A 21,133-nucleotide genomic window follows, 5' to 3' on the forward strand; every position below is an offset into this window, starting at 1 on the left:
GGGTAAATTATAACCTGTAACCACAGAGTTTCTAATTATTGTTTGTTAAAGACTCAAGGCATGCCCTGGAAGAAGCACAGCCTCCCCTTGTACTACCATGGATGGGGTGCAGGAGAAGCTCTCCTTTCCAGCAATTATGGATTAGGGGGTAATCCAAGAGCAAGGGGCCCTTTCAGACATCTTGACACAAACAATCCAGAATGGAAACAGCTCCTGGAGGGAAGGAGGATGGGCTCTAGCAGGGAAGGGGAAATAGAACACCATTTCTGGGGTTGCTCTGGCACCGTTTAGGCAAACTCAAAAGGTGACTTCACATCCAGTCATGGGAGTTCCCTCCAAGGTGTCAGAGCTTCAAGCAACTGCCTGACATCAAAAGATCTCCCAGCCTTTTATCCTGGCTCCTTCCTTGCTGTGAGAAGGGTCACAAGGAAAGCAGACGGAGGCCGGGTTGGTACTGCCAGAAGCCCATGGGCCCCAGCTGAGCATGTGGGCAGAGTTTCAGGCCCCCGCTGGAAGATGCCAGTGTGGATTTCTGTCATTCTGGAAGTGGCTGCTTTAAAAAGAGAAAAGAAAATATTCTTTTGATAGTCATCTTTTGATGGACAAACAGGACCTATCCATTTAAGAGCCCTTAGTTTTAAATGTGAATCAAAGGCAAGAATTTTGAAGACAAAGGATTTCTTCTCAGTGATCGCTAATGAATTCTCTTTCATTCATACAATTACATAAAGAGGAGGGACAGAACTGATGAACATATACACAGAAACCCTCATATTTGAGTGCATGGAACTCCTTAAAAGTGGCAACAGCCTCAAGCGCAGGGCCGGGTTTAGCATGGTGTGCAACCCCCGTTCATCACTCTGACAGGAACCCAGGCAGGCCTGCCTACAGCCCCAGTCTTCAGACAACTTTTTCCCCAAGTAAACCCTAGGTCCAGACGGAGTTGCTGCACCCTCAAAGATCTGCCAAGTGACATGCAAACTTCTTGATATCATGCACATATTGAATGGCACATTTCTTTAGCAGACTTCCATGAGTTGCCCCCCGCCTCCTCTCCAAGTACAAAATTCACATATCCCTCATGCAATAGGCAAGCCTAGTTCCAAGCTTCAGAAAAAGAGGTGGGATTTAAAGCAGAAACCTAGAAGAGGAAAAGGAATAAAACAGCACATACCCTAAAAAAAAGACACTGCTTTCTAAAAATAATTCAGTCAAACCTAAGTTTGCACCCAGGCTAGATTGTTTCAGAAGTTCAATATGGTTCCACACTGAATTTGCCCATCCCAGGGAATACTATCTTCCAATTGCTAAGAAATCCAACTTCTGCACACTTTTGTGCAATAGAATCCTGATATGGGAAAAAAAAATAAGTTTAAACAACCCTCCTGTATACCCAAGCCATTCCACACACATTACCCTCTGCTACACTGAAAATGCATGTCCTCTCCCACATGCGCTAACCAGCTCTGAATGCAGCAACCCAAACATTAGGATAAATCTAACGCTCTTAATCACCCCTGAGAACAGAACTGGAAAGCATGTGGGAGCAAACGCCCATACTAATTCATTGTGATATATACAACACACAGAACTGTCAAGACCACTGCACAAACACACCCCACATACACATAACTGAAACATGGGTACATGCAACACTTACTCATACATATTTACTTCCCTGCTTGGGACATGCTTGCCTTTCTGTGTATGTGTATGTGTGTGGTGTGTGTTTTACCTGGAGACTGGGTGATGCTTTGGATTATGAGGTTTCCATGGTTTACTCTATGTGGAGGGAACTGGGGTAATTGAAACTCTTGGGCCTCACCATTCAACAGATGCCACTTGCTCACTGCTTGCATGCTCACTTGCTCACTCACTTGCTCTGTCTACATTTTATCACCATTAGTTTTTAGTTACAGTATGCAGTCAATTACTTATAATAGAATCCAACCCTTCCTAGGGCTCTGGTTTTACCTTGGAAAGAGAATATTGAAAACTCTGACTCCAGCATAGAGGCTCCCCTATAAAAGTCTCAGGCTAATCAGGGTGTGGGGCAGCCAAGGTCAAGTAGCCCCACCCTCTTTCCCCCACCGTGGGGGAAAAAGCAATATTTATTAGTTCATAAAAGCTCTAAGAGAATAAAATCTAGAGACCAAGGCCAGCATAAACCCACAAGAATGGAGACATTGATATAACACAGGAATTTCCTTTCCTCTCCTCTCCACCTCCTTCTCTACACAGAAGACCTCTAAATGATTATCTTACATCAATTTATCTTACATACCTGAAAACCTCAGGCATGGTCCCATCTATCCATACAGGAAACCGTTCAAACCGGCTTGTTAAATAAAATGTTTTAACATACCTTAAATGCAAATGCCTCATTTCTTCTGATGAATTTACCAAGACAAATACAACTGGGAACCACTGGGAACTAATTGCCAGTCCCTTCTGTAGACTTTCATGATTTAAAGGAGTAGAGAAAAGAAATAATTTTATATAAGGCTGTGGAAGCATGTGGTCAGCTCAGGTTGTGGACTGGAATAGGAGACCCATTACATTGGGTGGTAAATGGGAACCTAGCGTCCAGTCCCAGTTCAGCTGCTTACCAGCACTGGGACCTCAAGCGAGACTCTTAGCCTTCCTGAGCCTCGGCCACTTATGTTTCTATGATCCTGGGTTTCTAGGGGTCCCAAATAGTTTTCCACATACAGAAGTCCTTCTACATATTCAACATATGGTGTAGGGCAAAAAGGACCCAGCTCAAGTGTTAAGGGGGCACCCGAATGGTAAATTAAGATAAAAATCCAAATGTCCATACTTTTTAATACCCTTTTATCTCCTCCATCTCTACTCTAAATTTTCCCCCCAACCCAGAATGGACAATATCTATCAATCAGTAGGAGGAAAGAGTAAAATTAGGTGTAGTATGCCTTCAATTTGAATTCCACTACATACTAAGCAGGACATGAAATTGGATACATTAAGAAAATTTGTGGAGAAAAAAACAGTGTGGAGAATTTACCAGTTGGAAAAGACAACCTTGAGAGTAAAGCAGCAAGGTGGGAAATACAGAAGAGAGGAACAAGAGGCAATTTAATCACTGTGGACTTCACATTCTCCATCTCTTGAAACAAAACTGTAGCAGGGAGTACTGAAGGGAAACCATGAGGAGCAGCTACCAGGTAGCGGTCCAGAGGCCAGGGTCTGTGGTGAGACCTCCCTGGGGTTCACTTTCAGCTCTGTGGCTAACTAAATAACATGGGAGCTTGGACAAGTGACTGCACTTCTTTGTGCCTAAGTTTCCTCATGGATAATAATACCTTTCTCATAGGGAAATTGTGAGGATTAAAGGATATGATGCCTGTCAAGCACTTAGAACAGTGCCTGGAACATAGAAAACACTCAATAAATATTAGCTATTATCACAAAGACAAGCTGAGCAATTTTTTAAAAATTAAAAAAAAAAACAAAAAAAAAACTAGGAGTCAGGTATCTGGGTGATCTTGCCCGCAAACAAGGAAATGGGGATGATAACTTCACATGCTCTCTTAGGTCTGAAATGACACAGAAGTCTGAATACTGCCTTCCTACCTTTCAGAGAATATTAGCAAAGTTTTAAAACTTAAAATCCACACATATTGATTACTTGATACAAGATCAGAGTATTCATTGTTTTTCAAAACCATCAGCATCTGTGAACTGTTCTCAGCAGGTCCTCTCCTTCCTTCCTTCCCACTTAGCCTACTTGAGGCTTTTCAGATTTTCATTTTCCTGTCCCTGTTAATCCATCAGATCTCTGAAGGAAGCCAGCCCCCAGGTCCCTTCACTCCAAGGACAACTGATCTGATTTATTATCCATTCTGTCCATGCGGAAGGTTGAGAAAAATTGGAGGGAGAAATGGGGGAGTTAATCTAAATGACATCAGAATAAGATAAGCAGGAATTCATTTCCTTTGATCGGGAGGGATGGTGTTTCGGGGCCTGGAAACAGCTGGCAATACCCCCCTGCAGCCTCTGCTTGAGCCCCGTGGATGCTCTGACAGACTCACCAGATGTCCCTCCACTTCCCACTCAGGGACCACCGGTCAGCCTAGCCATGGTCCTCCTTGATATCTTTGATTTGGTTATTGATGGTTCTGCTCAGCAGAGCTACCGTAGCCACTGCAAGTCTGAGTAAAACTGCCCCAGCTGACCTACTGGTCCCTGAGAATAAAAAGATTATTGCTTTAAGTCCTCTGAGTTTGGGGGGTGTTTGTGACAAAGTATTATTGTGTTAGGAGTTGACAGTACAAGCCCATTTACTGTTTATCCTAAATGTAGTGAGAATGATATTTCTAAGAATTGGTAAACAGTATGTAAATCTCACTGGCTCCAGGCTTATGTTTTGTTTTGTTTTTTGGAATCCACCCTAACCTGAATGAAAAGCCAGGCTTCCCCTTCATCTCACAGCTTTCAAGGACTGCGGGAGGGGGGACGGGAGAGGCAGGGGTGCTCTTAGCCTATTCTCAAGTAGTTTGACACCTCCTAATCAGGGCTGGTCAGTACCAAACTCAACTCGTGAAAGTATCTTAGCTTGTCATAAAAAAGGGGTGTGCCAAACAGAAAATGTAAATTAAGTTGCTCTTCAAAAGGTTGTGACTAGTTGGAGCTGTTGCAGTTCAAGAAAGCATCATAAATGACCAAGAGGGACACCGGCCTCAGCTCCACAGTTTCAGAAACTCAGTTTTATCAGCTCCCTTGAAATATTTTCCAGAGACTGAAAAACAGGAAAGTCAGGTTATTAATTTATAAAGGGATTGTCCTTTCCAGGCCCAGGGGTAAGCTACTCCAATTTTCTAGCCAGGGTACCTCCATCTTGCTACCAGTATATCTGAAAGACCAAATTAGTCAGTGTCAGAAGGCTAATCATGACAAGGGAAGGAGGACGGTGTTGGCATATTATATCCGGGCTGTAGAAAGTCCAAATAAGTTTTCCCTTCCAAAACTAGAAAATAATGTCTAGGACCAAATATTGGCAATGGTGTCCTATCTATTTCGGAGGCCAGCCCTCAAGCCAAATCAGTATTACCCTGATAAAAGTAAAAAAATAACTAAAGAAATGAAGTGTAAAGCATTATACAAAAGTATCACATTATTATCATTGTTTTTGTTATTATTTGTTTATAATAATAGTAAGTGTGGACAGTGCCATGTGTTTAAATCATACTGAACTGTCAGTGAGGACTCGGATTTTAGGCACAATTTTGCTCTCCAATTACTGTTAGGAAACTGACTATGGCACTCCGGGCCTTGGTTTTTTCATATATTACATAAATGAGCTTCACAAATATGAATGTGCTATTTGAGTGACTAGGTGAGCTTTGAAAACATGACTTGATGAGTCTAGAGGCAGTAGAGACAATTATTAGAAGATGGATCTGGAGAAAAAGCATGTGAAATAAAGCGAAGCTACAGCACTCCTGGCAAAACAATTTAAAGAGTATGTCCTACCGAGTTGGGGAACAAAATGATGGATGCAGAATGTCCAAAACCCACCTGTGACTAATTAGCAATAATGTAGCCATAGTTGCTGATACAGAGGCACCCTGTTCAGAAAATTCCTTAGGCTAGCAGAGGCTTTTGGGAAAAGGAGTCAGGTTGACATTTAGTGTGCTGCATGGGAATAAAGTGCTGCCCTTATTCAGTGCTGTATCCTTACTTTACTGATGTTAAACTTTAATTTCAATTAAACTGTCAGGATCATGCCCCAGGATTTAACTTGGTTGAGTCCCTAAGCTGTTGAAATATCTCTGTTCACTTTCTTAATAATTCTTACCTTGGCTTTAAGCCCCTCTACTTAAGTTGTAATCTTCAGATACGTAGGTTCATTATTTACTGATTTATTTGGAACTTTCACTCCTAATATCCTGTACTGCAAACTCAGAGCCCTGAGCTGATAAAATTACTCTGTCCTTCCTGGCATGTTCTTAGTTTGGTTTTAAGATCTCCTGCTGTGAAATTTATAGGCATTATTTTGTACACATTATTTTCTGCTGCAAACTAGAACTCTGAGCTATCAAAATTGGTTCCCAGTTTCAAGCTCAATCCAACTCTACTTTACAACATGTCATGTACTAAGCACTGCTGGGGAGATAAAATATTTAAGAAACGGGACCCATCCCTCAAAATTATTACAGACTAGTAGAGATGGCAGAACATGTACACGTGAATTTATTAAAGGACAACACAAGGAATAACACAGTCAACAGATACTCAGTTCTTTGAGAGATTTAGAGACTAGGACTGGTAACAATTAGAAAAGGCTTTATGAAAAGAAGGGGGACTCTCTGTCTACCCAAGCCAACTTGAAAGGTGAAATCACTGCCCTACCCACTACGTGGGATCAGACACCCAGGGGAGTGAATCTCCCTGGCAACGTGGAATATGACTCCCGGGGAGGAATGTAGACGTGGCATCGTGGGATGGAGAACATCTTCCTGACCAAAAGGGTGGTGTGAAAGGAAATGAAATAAGCTTCAGTGGCAGAGAGATTCCAAAAGGAGCCGAGAGTTCACTCTGTTGGGCACTCTTACGCACAATTTAGACAACCCTTTTTAGGTTCTAAAGAATTGGGGGTAGCTGGTGGTGGATACCTGAACCTATCAAACTACAACCCAGAACCCATGAATCTCAAAGACAATTATATAAAAATGTAGCTTATGAGGGGTGACAAGGGGATTGGGAAAGCCATAAGGACCACACTCCCCTTTGTCTAGTTTATGGATGGGTGAGTAGAAAAATAGGGGAAGGAAACAAACAAACAAACAAACAGACAAAGGTACCCACTGTTCTTTTCTACTTTAATTGCTCTTTTTCACTTTAATTATTATTCTTGCTATTTTTGTGTGTGTGCTAATAAAGGTGTCAGGGATTGATTTAGGTGATGAATGTACAACTATGTAATGGTACTGTGAACAATCGAATGTACGATTTGTTTTGTATGAGTGCGTGGTATGTGAATATATTTCAATAAAATGAAGATTTAAAAAAAAAAGAACTAGTACATGATGGCTTAAATTCTCATGGAAAGCCCACCTCCTTTCTGGCCAGATGAACCCGGAAAGATGCCCAGGATAACCAGGCTGCCAGAAAGTAAAGGAGAGCCCTTAGAAATAAAAGAGCAAGAAGAGGAGAACCTAAAATTCTATGTATAAACCCACCCCAAGTCTCTGTCCGAGCATTGAACCATGCACACATGAAACAAACTGAAGTCAGCTTACAGCTGTGACTTGAATTACAGAACTAACGTGAGCCACCATCCAACTCAGGTAGGACATTGGCAATTTGAATCTAAACCAAGTTAATTATCTGCCAAAGCAAAAAACATCAGCATTCCTTGGAGAAAATAAAACAAAATGTGGTCTCTATCTACGACATTCACAATAACCAGGAGACAATATAAAAGTAAACATAAGAAGACCCATGAAAATGTGACCCATTCTCAAGGAAAAAAATAATCAACATATGCCAACCCAAATGACCCAGATGTTGGAATTCTCAAGCAAGGACTTTAAAGCAACTAGTATACCTATGCTCAGTGAGAAAACGTAACATATGCTTGTAATTAATTAAAAGGTAGGAAACGTCTGCAAGGAAATAAAATATTTAAACCCAAATTGAAATTTTAACCGAAAAATATAATATCTGAAATAAAAAATTTACTGATGGATTTAATACAAAATAGAAATGACACAGAATCATTTAACTTGGAGATTGGTCAACATGAATAACCCAATCTGAAGAAGACTATGAAAAGTAACTGAGAAAATAATGAACACAGCCTCCAGGATCTATGGGAAAATTTCAAAAGACCTAAAATATGGTTAATTGGACTTCCAAAGAAGAAGAGTAAATGGGTAATAAAAAATATTTAAAGAATTAGGCTTAAAATATCTCAAATTTGGTGAATGACATAAATTTACAAATTCAAGAAACTTGATAAGCCACTAGCAGAAAATATTCAAAGAAAATCAAGCCCAAGCACATCAGAGTAAAAATGCTAAAAACAACAGCTAAAGAGAAAATCTTGAAAGTAGCAAAGAAAAACAAAACTTTGCATGCAGAGGAACAATAACTCAAAATCCCAAGGAAGAAATCATTGAGGCCAGAACAACATCTTTCAAGTTTGCAAGGAAAAATAAAAATTATCAAACCAGAATTCTATATAGAGTGAAAATATCCTTCCATAATGAAAGTGAAATAAAGGCATTTTCAGATAAAGGAAAGACATTTCCAGCCAAGAAAAATAAGGAAATTTGTTGCCATCAGACCCTATGACAAGAAATGATAATGAGGTTCTTCAGGACAAGGGGAAATGATACCAGAGAGAAAAACTCGGTCTTCAGGAATCAATGAAGAGGATCTGAAATGATAATACACAAGTAAAAAAAAGAATTTTTGTATGTTTAAAACAAAAATTATAACATTATCTTGTGATATTTATAATGTATGTAGATACAATATCTATGGCAACTCTAACATAAAGTACTGTGGGGAGGTAGTAAATGGATCTATATGGTTATAAGTTTTCTAAATCTTAGGAAAAGTGGTACAGCATTAGCTCCAAGTAAATAGTGAAAAGTTAAGGGTCTATATTATAATCCCTAGAGCAACCATAAAGTTAAAAAAAAAAAAATGCAAAAAGGCATACCTGAAAATTCAATAGACAAATTAAAATGCAAGTTTTAAAAATATTGAAATAATCCAAAAGAAGGCTGAAAAGGGTGAACAGGGGCATAAAAAAAAAAAGAAAATTTGTAATAAAATAGTCAACCTAAATCCAACCATATCAGTATTTACAGAAAACAATAATGGAGTAAATATTAAAATTAAAAGTCAGAGATTATTAGAATGGATCAAAAACAAACCCCAACCGGAGAGGCGGGGCAAGATGGCAGACTGGTGAGCTGTATGTTTTAGTTACTCCTCCAGGAAAGTAGGTAGAAAGCCAGGAACTGCGTGGACTGGACACCACAGAGCAATCTGACTTTGGGCATACTTCATACAACACTCATGAAAACGTGGAACTGCTGAGATCAGCGAAATCTGTAAGTTTTTGTGGCCAGGGGACCCGCGCCCCTCCCTGCCAGGCTCAGTCCCGTGGGAGGAGGGGCTGTCAGCTCCGGGAAGGAGAAGGGAGAACTGCAGTGGCAACCCTTATTGGAATCTCATTCTACTGATCCAAACTCCAACCATAGATAGACTGAGACCAGACACCAGAGAATCTGAGAGCAACCAGCCCAGCAGAGAGGAGACAGGCATAGAGAAAAAAAAACAACACGAAAAACTCCAAAATAAAAGCGGAGGATTTTTGGAGTTCTGGTGAACATAGAAAGGGGAAGGGCCCTGAGGCGCATATGCAAATCCCGAAGAAAAGCTGATCTCTCTGCCCTGTGGACCTTTCCTTAATGGTCCTGGTTGCTTTGTCTCTTAGCATTTCAATAACCCATTAGATCTCTGAGGAGGGCCCATTTTTTTTTTTTTTTAATCCTTTTTTCTTTTTCTAAAACAATTACTCTAAGAAGCCCAATACAGAAAGCTTCAAAGACTTACTATTTGGGCAGATCAAGTCAAGAGCAGAACTAGGAGAGCTCTGAGACAAAACGCAATAATCCAGTGGCTGAGAAAATTCACTAAACACCACAACTTCCCAAGAAAAGGGGGGTGTCCGCTCACAGCCATCATCCTGGTGGACAGGAAACACTCCTGCCCATCGCCAGCCCCATAGCCCAGAACTGCCCCAGAAAACCCAGTGTGACGGAAGTGCTTCAAATAACAGGCACACACCACAAAACTGGGCGTGGACATTAGCCTTCCCTGCAACCTCAGCTGATTGTCCCAGAGTTGGGAAGGTAGAGCAGTGTGAATTAACAAAGCCCCATTCAGCCATCATTTGAGCAGACTGGGAGCCTCCCTACACAGCCCAGCAGCCCAGAACTGCCCTGGAGGGACGGCACTCACCTGTGACATAGCACAGTCATCCCTCAACAGAGGACCCGGGGTGCACGGCCTGGAAGAGGGGCCCACTTGCAAGTCTCAGGAGCCATACGCCAATACCAAGGACTTGTGGGTCAGTGACAGAGACAAACTGTGGCAGAACTGAACTGAAGGATTAGACTATTGCAGCAGCTTTAAAACTCTAGGATCACCAGGGAGATTTGATTGTTACGGCCACCCCCCCTCCCTGACTGCCCAGAAACACGCCCCATATACAGAGCAGGCAACACCAACTACACACGCAAGCTTGGTACACCAGTTGGACCCCACAAGACTCACTCCCCCACTCACCAAAAAGGCTAAGCAGGGGAGAACTGGCTTGTGGAGAACAGGTGGTTCGTGGACACCACCTGCTGGTTAGTTAGAGAAAGTGTACTCCACGAAGCTGTAGATCTGAGAAATCAGAGATAAGGACTTCAATTGGTCTACAAATCCTAAAAGAACCGTATCAAGTTCAGCAAATGCCACGAGGCCAAAAACAACAGAAAATTATAAAGCATATGAAAAAACCAGACGATATGGATAACCCAAGCCCAAGCACCCAAATCAAAAGACCGGAAGAGACACAGCACCTAGAGCAGCTACTCAAAGAACTAAAGATGAACAATGAGACCATAGTACGGGAGATAAAAGAAATCAAGAAGACCCTAGAAGAGCATAAAGAAGACATTGCAAAACTAAATAAAAAAATGGATGATCTTATGGAAATTAAAGAAACTGTTGACCAAATTAAAAAGATTCTGAACACTCATAGTACAAGACTAGAGGAAGTTGAGCAACGAATCAGTGACCTGGAAGATGACAGAATAGAAAACGAAAGCATAAAAGAAAGAATGGGGAAAAAAATTGAAAAAATCGAAATGGACCTCAGGGATATGATAGATAATATGAAACATCCAAATATAAGACTCATTGGTGTCCCAGAAGGGGAAGAAAAGGGTAAAGGTCTAGGAAGAGTATTCAAAGAAATTGTTGGGGAAAACTTCCCAAATCTTCTAAACAACATAAATACACAAATCATAAATGCTCAGCGAACTCCAAATAGAATAAATCCAAATAAACCCACTCTGAGACATATACTGATCACACTGTCAAACACAGAAGAGAAGGAGCAAGTTCTGAAAGCAGCAAGAGAAAAGCAATTCACCACATACAAAGGAAACAGCATAAGACTAAGTAGTGACTACTCAGCAGCCACCATGGAGGCAAGAAGGCAGTGGCACGATATATTTAAAATTCTGAGTGAGAAAAATTTCCAGCCAAGAATACTTTATCCAGCAAAGCTCTCCTTCAAATTCGAGGGAGAGCTTAAATTTTTCACAGACAAACAAATGCTGAGAGAATTTGCTAACAAGAGACCTGCCCTACTGGAGATACTCAAGGGAGCCCTACAGACAGAGAAACAAAGAAAGGACAGACAGACTTGGAGAAAGGTTCAGTACTAAAGAGATTCGGTATGGGTACAATAAAGGATATTAATAGACAGAGGGGAAAAATATGACAAACATAAACCAAAGGATAAGATGGCTGATTCAAGAAATGCCTTCACGGTTATAACGTTGAATGTAAATGGATTAAACTCCCCAATTAAAAGATATAGATTCGCAGAATGGATCAAAAAAAATGAACCATCAATATGTTGCATACAAGAGACTCATCTTAGACACAGGGACACAAAGAAACTGAAAGTGAAAGGATGGAAAAAAATATTTCATGCAAGCTACAGCCAAAAGAAAGCAGGTGTAGCAATATTAATCTCAAATAAAATAGACTTCAAATGCAGGGATGTTTTGAGAGACAAAGAAGGCCACTATGTACTAATAAAAGGGGCAATTCAGCAAGAAGAAATAACAATCGTAAATATCTATGCACCCAATCAAGGTGCCACAAAATACGTGAGAGAAACACTGGCAAAACTAAAGGAAGCAATTGATGTTTCCACAATAATTGTGGGAGACTTCAACACATCACTCTCTCCTATAGATAGATCAACCAGACAGAAGACCAATAAGGAAATTGAAAACCTAAACAATCTGATAAATGAATTAGATTTAACAGACATATACAGGACATTACATCCCAAATCACCAGGATACACATACTTTTCTAGTGCTCATGGAACTTTCTCCAGAATAGATCATATGCTGGGACATAAAACAAGCCTCAATAAATTTAAAAAGATTGAAATTATTCAAAGCACATTCTCTGACCACAATGGAATACAATTAGAAGTCAATAACCATCAGAGACTTAGAAAATTCACAAATACCTGGAGGTTAAACAACACACTCCTAAACAATCAGTGGGTTAAAGAAGAAATAGCAAGAGAAATTGCTAAATATATAGAGACAAATGAAAATGAGAACACAACATACCAAAACCTATGGGATGCAGCAAAAGCAGTGCTAAGGGGGAAATTTATAGCACTAAACGCATATATTAAAAAGGAAGAAAGAGCCAAAATCAAAGAACTAATGGATCAACTGAAGAAGCTAGAAAATGAACAGCAAACCAATCCTAAACCAAGTAGAAGAAAAGAAATAACAAGGATTAAAGCAGAAATAAATGACATAGAGAACAAAAAAACAATAGAGAGGATAAATATCACCAAAAGTTGGTTCTTTGAGAAGATCAACAAGATTTACAGGCCCTAGCTAGACTGACAAAATCAAAAAGAGAGAAGACCCATATAAACAAAATAATGAATGAAAAAGGTGACATAACTGCAGATCCTGAAGAAATTAAAAACATTATAAGAGGATACTATGAACAACTGTATGGCAACAAACTGGATAATGTAGAGGAAATGGACAATTTCCTGGAAACATATGAACAACCTAGACTGACCAGAGAAGAAATAGAAGCCCTCAACCAACCCATCACAAGCAAAGAGATCCAATCAGTCATCAAAAATCTTCCCACAAATAAATGCCCAGGGCCAGATGGCTTCACAGGGGAATTCTACCAAACTTTCCAGAAAGAACTGACACCAATCTTACTCAAACTCTTTCAAAACATTGAAGAAAATGGAACACTACCTAACTCATTTTATGAAGCTAACATCAATCTAATACCAAAACCAGGCAAGGATGTTACAAAAAAGGAAAACTACCAGCCAATCTCCCTAATGAATATAGATGCAGAAATCCTCAACAAAATACTTGCAAATCGAATCCAAAGACACATTAAAAAAATCATACACCATGACCAAGTGGGGTTCATTCCGGGCATGCAAGGATGGTTCAACATAAGAAAATCAATCAATGTATTACAACACATTAACAAGTCAAAAGGGAAAAATCAAGTGATCATCTCAATAGATGCTGAAAAAGCATTTGACAAAATCCAACATCCCTTTTTGATAAAAACACTTCAAAAGGTAGGAATTGAAGGAAACTCCTCAACATCATAAAGAGCATATATGAAAAACCCACAGCCAGCATAGTACTCAATGGTGAGAGACTGAAAGCCTTCCCTCTAAGATCAGGAACAAGACAAGGATGCCCGCTGTCACCACTGTTATTCAACATTGTGCTGGAAGTGCTAGCCAGGGCAATCCGGCAAGACAAAGAAATAAAAGGCATCCAAATTGGGAAAGAAGAAGTAAAACTGTCATTGTTTGCAGATGATATGATCTTATATCTAGAAAACCCTGAGAAATCGACGATACAGCTACTAGAGCTAATAAACAAATTTAGCAAAGTAGCGGGATACAAGGTTAATGCACATAAGTCAGTAATGTTTCTATACGCTAGAAAGGAACAAACTGAAGAGACACTCAAGTAAAAGATACCATTTTCAATAGCAACTAAAAAAATCAAGTACCTAGGAATAAATTTAACCAAAGATGTAAAAGACCTATACAAAGAAAACTACATAACTCTACTAAAAGAAATAGAAGGGGACCTTAAAAGATGGAAAAATATTCCATGTTCATGGATAGGAAGACTAAATGTCATTAAGATGTCAATTCTACCCAAACTCATCTACAGATTCAATGCAATCCCAATCAAAATTCCAACAACCTACTTTGCAGACTTGGAAAAGCTAGTTATCAAATTTATTTGGAAAGGGAAGATGCCTCGAATTGCTAAAGACACTCTAAAAAAGAAAAACGAAGTGGGAGGACTTACACTCCCTGACTTTGAAGCTTATTATAAAGCCACAGTTGCCAAAACAGCATGGTACTGGCACAAAGATAGACATATAGATCAATGGAATCGAATTGAGAATTCAGAGATAGACCCTCAGATCTATGGCCGACTGATCTTTGATAAGGCCCCCAAAGTCACTGAACTGAGTCATAATGGTCTTTTCAACAAATGGGGCTGGGAGAGTTGGATATCCATATCCAAAAGAATGAAAGAGGACCCCTACCTCACCCCCTACACAAAAATTAACTCAAAATGGACCAAAGATCTCAATATAAAAGAAAGCACCATAAAACTCCTAGAAGATAATGTAGGAAAACATCTTCATGACCTTGTATTAGGCGGCCACTTCCTAGACTTTACACCCAAAGCACAAGCAACAAAAGAGAAAATAGATAAATGGGAACTCCTCAAGCTTAGAAGTTTCTGCACCTCAAAGGAATTTCTCAAAAAGGTAAAGAGGCAGCCAACTCAATGGGAAAAAAATTTTGGAAACCATGTATCTGACAAAAGACTGATATCTTGCATATATAAAGAAATCCTACAACTCAATGACAATAGTACAGTCGGCCCAATTATAAAATGAGCAAAAGATATGAAAAGACAGTTCTCTGAAGAGGAAATACAAATGGCCAAGAAACACATGAAAAAATGTTCAGCTTCACTAGCTATTAGAGAGATGCAAATTAAGACCACAATGAGATACCATCTAACACCAATTAGAATGGCTGCCATTAAACAAACAGGAAACTACAAATGCTGGAGGGGATGTGGAGAAATTGGAACTCTTATTCACTGTTGGTGGGACTGTATAATGGTTCAGCCACTCTGGAAGTCAGTCTGGCAGTTCCTTAGAAAACTAGATATAGAGTTACCATTCGATCCAGCGATTGCACTTCTCGGTATATACCCGGAAGATCGGAAAGCAGTGACACGAACAGAGCATTATTCACAATTGCCAAAAGATGGAAACAACCCAAATGTCCTTCAACAGATGAGTGGATAAATAAACTGTGGTATATACACACGATGGAATACTACGCGGCAGTAAGAAGGAACGATCTCGTGAAACATATGACAACATGGATGAACCTTGAAGACATAATGCTGAGCGAAATAAGCCAGGCACAAAAAGAGAAATATTATATGCTACCACTAATGTGAACTTTGAAAAATGTAAAACAAATGGCTTATAATGTAGAATGTAGGGGAACTAGCAATAGAGAGCAATTAAGGAAGGGGGAACAATAATCCAAGGAGAACAGATAAGCTATTTAACGTTCTGGGGATGCCCAGGAATGACTATGGTCTGTTAATTTCTGATGGATATAGTAAGAACAAGTTCACAGAAATGTTGCTATATTAGGTAACTTTCTTGGGGTAAAGTAGGAACATGTTGGAAGTTAAGCAGTTATCTTAGGTTAGTTGTCTTTTTCTTACTCCCTTGTTATGGTCTCTTTGAAATGTTCTTTTATTGTATGTTTGTTTTCTTTTTAACTTTTTTTTCATACAGTTGATTTAAAAAAGAAGGGAAAGTTAAAAAAAAAAAAAAAAGAAAAGAAAAAGAAAAACAAGGAAAAAAAAAGATGTAGTGCCCGCTTGAGGAGCCTGTGGAGAATGCAGGGGTATTCGCCTACCCCACCTCCATGGTTGCTAACATGACCACAGACATAGGGGACTGGTGGTTTGATGGGTTGAGCCCTCTACCACAGGTTTTACCCTTGGGAAGACGGTTGCTGCAAAGGAGAGGCTAGGCCTCCCTATGGTTGTGCCTAAGAGCCTCCTCCCGAATGCCTCTTTGTTGCTCAGATGTGGCCCTGTCTCTCTAGCTAAGCCAACTTGAAAGGTGAAATCACTGCCCTCCCCCCTACGTGGGATCAGACACCCAGGGGAGTGAATCTCCCTGGCAACGTGGAATATGACTCCCGGGGAGGAATGTAGACCCGGCATCGTGGGACGGAGAACATCTTCTTGACCAAAAGGGGGATGTGAAAGGAAATGAAATAAGCTTCAGTGGCAGAGAGAATCCAAAAGGAGCCGAGAGGTCACTCTGGTGGGTACTCTTATGCACACTTTAGACAACCCTTTTTAGGTTCTAAAGAATTGGGGTAGCTGGTGGTGGATACCTGAAACTATCAAACTACAACCCAGAACCCATGAATCTTGAAGACAGTTGTATAAAAATGTAGCTTATGAGGGGTGACAATGGGATTGGGAAAGCCATAAAGACCACACTCCACTTTGTCTAGTTTATGGATGGATGAGTAGAAAAATAGGGGAAGGAAACAAACAGACAAAGGTACCCAGTGTTCTTTTTTACTTCAATTGCTCTTTTTCACTCTAATTATTATTCTTGTTATTTTTGTGTGTGTGCTAATGAAGGTGTCAGGGATTGATTTGGGTGATGAATGTACCACTATGTAATGGTACTGTAAACAATCGAAAGTACGATTTGTTTTGTATGACTGCGTGGTATATGAATATATCTCAATAAAATGAAGATTAAAAAAAAAAAAAAGACAAGGGAATGATATCTTCAAAGTACTAAAAGGAAACCAATTCTATTATTCTGCACAATCAATTAATTCTGGAAAAGGAAGAAAGAATGTAAGAACTATAAACAACAAAGAACAGGATAGGCTGAATGTGACTAAAGAAGGTAATAGTACAAAGGAAGGGATGCAAGTCAGGTTCCTGACAGAAGCTCAGTATCCTCATATTCATACTAGAAAAAAAAAAGGAAACTTTTTTTAGTAAACACATTTTGCATTTTCCAACATTTCCTAGTTCCTACCCAGTCAGGGCAGGATGGATGATAAAACAAGATAAAACTGGAGATTTACAAACCACACCAATTATGCCATGTTGTAATAAGCATTGACTTGTCAAAGTTTATTTTTTAATAACCATTTTTATGAGACCTGTTTTTCAGCGATGGGTCTTCTGAGTCATGTAAGGAAGAAATTGGCTGTGGTTTTCTCATTTTGCTCATTTTGATTTAGTTTTAATGTGACAAAGTATACTGTCCATGGTCATCACACAGCCTGTTTGAAAATATATAAAATCTTTATGATTTTAGAAGCCTTCTAATAACTGCATTTGAAAATCTCTCAACTTAATGCCATGGTTATGTTTTCTGTTGCCTAATTAAAGCTGGCCAGGCAGAATTTTCTATCTTTTATTTTCATAAATTAATAATAAAAAGGCCCATTTATACCATTAAAAAAAAAAAAAAACCCCAACCATATGCTGACTGGAAAAAATACATTTTAAATACAAAAACATAGATTATTTGAAGGTAAATGGATGGATAAGAAAAATATACAAACAGTAATCATAAGAAGGACTAAAGGGCTATATTTACACCAGGTAAAATAGACTTCAAAACAAGAAGTATAACCAAAAATAAAGAGGGACATTCATAATGATAAAAGGATAAATAATAAAAATCATGTATATATGCACCTAATAACAGAGCTTCAAAGTACATGAAGGAAAAATTGACAGAATTAAAGGGAGAAATACACATTTATGCAACCATAGAAGGAAATCTTAACATCTTTCTCTCAGTAATTGACAGAACAATTAGAAAAAAATTCATTATGAACATAGAAGAGCTGAACAGTACAGAACAACCACAATGACCTAATTGATATTTAGAACATTACACCTAATGTCATTAAAATACACATTCTTTTCAAGTGCACATGGTATATTCACTAAGATAGACCATATGCCAGTCCACAAAACAAATATCAACAAACATTTTTTGAAAATGAAATCATACAGAGTATATTTTCTGACCACAATGGAACGAAATTAGAAATCAACAATAGTAAGAAATCTAGGGAAAAAAACAAAATTTGGAAGTTAAACAACACATTTCCAAATAATCCATAAGTGAAAGAAGAAATCACAAAGGAAATCAGAAAATATTTCGATCTGAATGACAGTGATAATACAGCAAATCCAATTTTGTGTTTTTCAGACAAAATAGTGCCTAGGGAAAATTTATGGTTTTAAATGCTTAGATTAGAAAAGAAGAAAGATCTAAAATCAATTATCTAAATTTCTACCTTAAGAAATTACAAAAATTGCAAATTAAACCCAAAGTAAATTGAAGAAACAAAATATTAAAGACAGGAGCAGAAATAAACGAAATAGAAAATGGAAAAACCATGTAGAAAATCAAAGGAACTAATAACTGGTTCCTTGAAAACATAAAAAATTAATAAGGTTCGATGTAGACGGATCAATACAAAAGAGAGGGATGATACAAATCACCAATATCGGATCCTACAAACATTTAGTAATTGATGTTTAGGTGAATTAAAGGTAAGCAGAGAATATTATAAACAACATTAAGACAACAAATTTGAGAACTTGGATAAAATTGACAAATTCCTTGAAAGACACAAACTGTCCAAGCCCCCCAAGAAGAAATAGATCATTGGATTACCCTAGATCTCTTAAAGAGGTTGAATTTTAGAGAAAACATGCACAGAAATTCCAGACCCAGATGGCTGCACTGGTGAATTTTACCAAACATTTAAGGAAGAACTATTAGAGATTATATGCAAACTTTTCCAAAAGATAAAAGAGGAGGAAACACTTCCCAACTCATTTTATGAAACCAGTATTTTCCTGATAACAAAACCAGACAAAGATATTACGAGAAAAGAATCCCTCACAAACATAGATATGAAATTTTAGCAAATGAAATCCAAAGGATAATACATCATGACTAAATGAGGCTTATCCCAAAAATGCAAAGCTGATTTAATATTTGAAACTCAAGCAAGGCAAATTGCCATATCACATATATCCTCATTTTGCAACCTCTAGTGATTTAAAGGATATAAGCAATGGTCATTAAAGTCTAACAAATATCACAAAAAGACAATTAGACTTTATATCCCTTCTGAGAGAAGTACAGGTACCACCTATGAAGTAGGCTGCTCCCCCCAAAATCAAACCTGAATCTGATCAAATCTCCAGATCTTAGTTCTAATTTACAGAAATACAGTGGTTACCACACTATCACAAGGATAGAATCAACGAGCCAACTGTGGGAAGCTCTACAAGACAAACCACTGGGTTTCTTCAACGACAAAAAAAATTGCCAAGGATGAAAAGAAATGGGATGGGAATCTACGGATTAAAAGAGGATTAAGAGACATATTAACCAATTGTAATGTATAGACCTTGTTTGGATGATGATTCAAACAAACTGTAAAAATGAGATAAACATTTTAAAAAGAAAAGCACATTTATAGTGTACAAACAGAAAAGTGTGAACCCTGATCAGATGATATTTGATGATATCAAGGATTATTGTTGATATTTTATGTTCTATGATGGCTTTAGGTTATGTTTAAAAGGGGAATCTGTCTTCTATAAATACATATATAGTTATAGATTAAATAATACGATGTCTGGGGAAAAATCCAGGGAGGGGAAGGGGAACAGTATCAAGGAAATATATTAACCATGAGTCGATAATCAACGGAGCTGAGTGATAGGTAGGTAAAGATCCAATGTGCCATCTTTCTTCTTTTGTATATGTTTCAAATTTTCTATAATATTTTTTTCAAATGACATGTATACAAAATTCCTCATAGATACACACATACTAAGGTCAGATACTGAGCACTTTAGCATAACTGTCAATGTTGGGGAGGGGGATGGGAGTGGGAATTTGGGACAATCAAGAAAACAATAAAATGATAATACAAGAAAATGGCTTTGTAAAGAGCAATGATAATTCTATTTCCCGAACAGAGGAAGATGATTAATGCGACTCTCTACACCCAAAGATCCCTCCCCCAAAACAAAGAAATAGAATGCATGAATAAAAATAAAAGATCATGACTATTCATTCAAAAAGTAATTCAGGGAGTTCTATATGTAACATACTCATTGGCATCATAACTGAAAGCCTCGTGAATACTATTACCGTCTATCAGAGAGTAGAAAAGTAAGGGTCCCTCTGCCCCTTCAAAACTTGTGTCTACCCTGTCCCTATTCCCTTACAGCCCTGAGGTCACAGCATCTGTAAGTAGTTTAATCAATGTCTGCTAATGTGCTAAATCTTTCGGAATCCTTCTCTTCTCCAGCAGGAGCTCACACTGGTCTAACAAACCTGTGCCATAAGCAAAATTGCTGCAAGAAGGTGAAACTCAGAATTCATAAGAGAGGAGCCAAGGCTATTCTCTGAACTTAACAAAAATCCAGGAAATTAGAAAGAAAAATCCAGTTCTTCCTAGGGGAGAGGGATCCCATTTTTTCCTGGAATGCAAAATTGAAACTCAGGGAATCACAATTGAAGGTCAACCAATTGGGAGGAGGGGAGAGCAAACAAAAAAGGGGGATGGGGGGAATAAAGGCCAAAAATAACACAGACCAAGGAAGTAGGGGGAGAACCTAAGAAAAGGGAAACAGGTTCCCCCACCACAGAGCTCAGGCAATGGTGCCATAAATCCCATTATCCCCATGCAAATCTGTCTTGAGCTAGACAACCAACTTACAGATAATTTTCTTATTAAATTTCATAGGTGGCTACTCAGTGATCAGAAGCAGGAGTGCTTTTTTGGTGGTTTGGTTTTAGATATACCAACTGGGCTCTTTCACTATCCATAACAAGTAAGTTCCTTTCACCTTCTCCTGCCCCCTCATCATCGCAGACCCTTCAGGAGAATGAAGCCTGGGTGGTTTCTAGGTTTGGCTCCTTTTAGTCACATGCGGTCCTCACAGAAACACAGCTAGCACAGCTCAGCCATGTCTTAAAATGGGAGTCACTCTCACGGCACTAATAGGCTTTGCATGCTCAGAGCCGGGGGAGCCTAAAGCTGTTCTTGAGAACATGACACGGTCTCCAATTAAACAGATCAATATGTTGGAAAACTAAAGTTGACTGGTGTCTAATCGAAGCCCTCTCTACTTTG

Source organism: Choloepus didactylus, chromosome 2, assembly GCF_015220235.1.
Source record: "Choloepus didactylus isolate mChoDid1 chromosome 2, mChoDid1.pri, whole genome shotgun sequence".
Classification (NCBI taxonomy): Eukaryota; Metazoa; Chordata; class Mammalia; order Pilosa; family Megalonychidae; genus Choloepus; species Choloepus didactylus.